The following is a 2,857-nucleotide window of genomic DNA, read 5'->3' as shown; positions in this document are numbered from 1 at the left end:
TTCAAACGTGGCATGAGATCGAAAGAAAAAGGCAAGTGAAAAAAAGGGATTTTGTACACCCACGCATGGGTGTGGGTGTACTCTTTGCCGTTCGTTCGGACATCGAGATTCGCGCAAGGAACAGCAGGGTTGAACATTTTCTACCCCTTCGTTATTTTTCCCGTCACATCACCAGCTCCTTTTCCTCTTGCTTTTTCTCTGTGCGACCCGCTACCTGAGCCTAGGCTCTGTTCATGTCAGGGGAAGTAGCCCCTAGGTGAAGACGTTGCTGCTAACTCTGTCCCAAAATCGGTAGGGGACCGGTCCTCCATTCCCGCACCCTTTTTCACGGATCCATCGTGTTCTTGCCGCCGGCCAAGATGCCTGATTTCCTCCCTGCCGGTCATCTTCCCCGAGCGCGGCGGCTGCTCGGTCGTCAACCGCGTCGTCGGCAGGCCTGTCAGCTCCACCGCGCCGTCGGGAGGCCTAGAATAGAGACATCTCCACGGCGTTGCCGCTCTCGCGCAGGATTCCTCGTGCTCTCCCCGCCGGGCATCTTCCGCGGGCACGGCAACTGCTGCGTCGCACACTGCGCCGCCGGGAGGCCTGACAGCTCCACCATGCACTGCGTGGCCTAGCGCCATCTCCACCGCGCCGCTGCTCTCGTGCAGGTACGAGTAAGCCGTCGCTTCGTACCCGAGTACATCGGCTCGCTGATACCTCCTCCCGACGCTTCTGTACTTACGGCTCGTGCGCGCGGTGGCGCCATGGAGGAGTAGGCGCGGCGGCACTCGGCAAGGGAGCAGCGGACGATGCGACGGCCTTCGGCTGCGTTTTCTGGCGCATCGTTTCAGAGGCGTGCGGGCGGCAACGACGAGGGACTATCTTAGGCGCGGTCTGGGTCAGAGAGTCGTGGCCGCTGCGCGTCGACCGGAGCGGCCGGTGAAGCGACGGCGCACCCGGACCGGACATCGTGCTCTAGCGCGAAGTGGCCTAGCGGCGCATGGAAGGGAGGCAATGAGGCCTTTTCTGTTTGACATGTTCTTATCAGAACATGGTGGGTTTTGATATTTCTTTCCAGAATTTGTTGTTTCTCTTGATTGGAGATATTTTGTCTAGTTTTTCGTGTGTGATTCTACTTGTATAGGGGAGAACCATTCTTTGTGAGACCACTCTTTCAGATGAGAGATATTGTTCTTGAATCCAAGACTTCTCCGGCCAGGGAGAAATCTTGTTTCTTTCTCACAATTCATAGATTTTTGCATTCAATTCCTATACCAATTTCCTCAGCTAAGATAGGTTGTTGCTCATCTCTGCTCTTGCCACTTCTCTCTGATGGGTAATGCTAGCGCACATCTCCGCGGTGAGCGAATGTGGAGCAAGCGGCGGCGCGGCGAAGCTGAGATGAGGGCGTCCTTGTCGGTCCCTGAAAGGACGCAGTTGAGGGCGCGGGGACTTTTTTTCTCCTTCATCTTTCCATTTGGGTACAGTTTTTCCAGAAACAAAATAAGTTCAATTTCATTAAAGGCGGTGTGCCGGAGCATGGAGTGGATAACATACATCGCCGGCGGCGAGTAATTTTTTGCATCCATGATGGTGCCGCTTGAGGACGGTGACTCTTTCTTCTGACGTTTTGGAAGCCAAACTCTGTACCGAGGCAAGAGTGTACTTGGGTGTTCTTTTGATTCAGTCCTTGTTATCAGCTAGCTCTCTCAGTAAAGCTTGGTGACATCGTTTGGGAACTGCCGTTTGAAAGAAACCTTTGATTCAGCAAGCCATCAGAGACATTTTGTGCTGTGACGTTCTCAAATGAAATCATGGTAGGTGTCCAGCACCACCGCGCATGGAAGAGCGCCACTGCCACATGATCTGCAACGACCTCCACGATCTCCAGGTCCTGGCCGCTCATCCCTTGCAAGCCATTGGTGGCATGACCATCACCAGTATGTCCGCGCGGAAATGCAGCAGAGGCTCGGGCGCACGCTGTCTGTCTTGCCGTGTCCCGCCGCCGCGTCGGCCTCCCAGGGCCAAAGGCCCTCACCCAGTTGGATTTTGCAAGCGCATAGTAGCTACGGAATCGAAATAGGCTCGGATACGTCTTCCTCCTAGCTGCGCGCTGTGGTGGTGACTCCATGCATGGCCAGCTCCGCCTCCTGAGCAGCCACCGGAGCAGCGGCCGGAGCCGCTGCCGGAGCAGCCGCCGTGCGTCGCCAGCAAGTCGCCGGATGCGCCGCTGGAGCGGTAGCCAGATGCGTCGCAGCTGTGGAGAGAAGACCGCGACATCGTGCTGCTAGGGGAGGAAGGAATGGAGGAGGAGATGGTGGAGAATAACCACAGCCGTCGACACGGCGCGTGACGGGAGAGAGAGGAAGAAGCAGTGTCGGGAGAGAGAAGAACCAGAGGTGAGGGACCGGGTGGTCCGGGTGTGCTAAGGCTGGTGCCAATGCATCACCACACTATAGCCTCGCCACGTCAGCTCTCGCCCCCACTCTCACCCCACTCTCACCCCACGGTGCCAGTGCACGGGCTATAGTGCTATCTCTCACCCCACTCTCGCCTCACTCTCGCCTCCCTACCGCCCCCACTAGCACCACTATCGCCCCTCTCACGCCTCGCTGTCGCCCCAACGCGGGCGGTAGCCGGGCGGCAGCGGGCGGTAGCGCCCGGCGCCAGCCCCAGCGCCCGGCGCTGGCGTCCCGCCCCACTCCCGCCCGCCTCTCGCCCCAAACCGGGCGCTACCGCCTCCACTCCAGCCTGCGTTGGCACCAGCCTAAGGGTGTCCCGCGAATCCTGCGCGTGATGACTATTCTGCTGGGACCCACATGCTGTGTAAAACTAGAGAAATGGCTCAAAATGATTTTCTCTCACCTACAAACTG

This window comes from Lolium rigidum, chromosome 1, assembly GCF_022539505.1.
Source record: "Lolium rigidum isolate FL_2022 chromosome 1, APGP_CSIRO_Lrig_0.1, whole genome shotgun sequence".
Classification (NCBI taxonomy): domain Eukaryota; kingdom Viridiplantae; phylum Streptophyta; class Magnoliopsida; order Poales; family Poaceae; genus Lolium; species Lolium rigidum.
Note: the sequence above shows the minus strand (reverse complement) of the source record.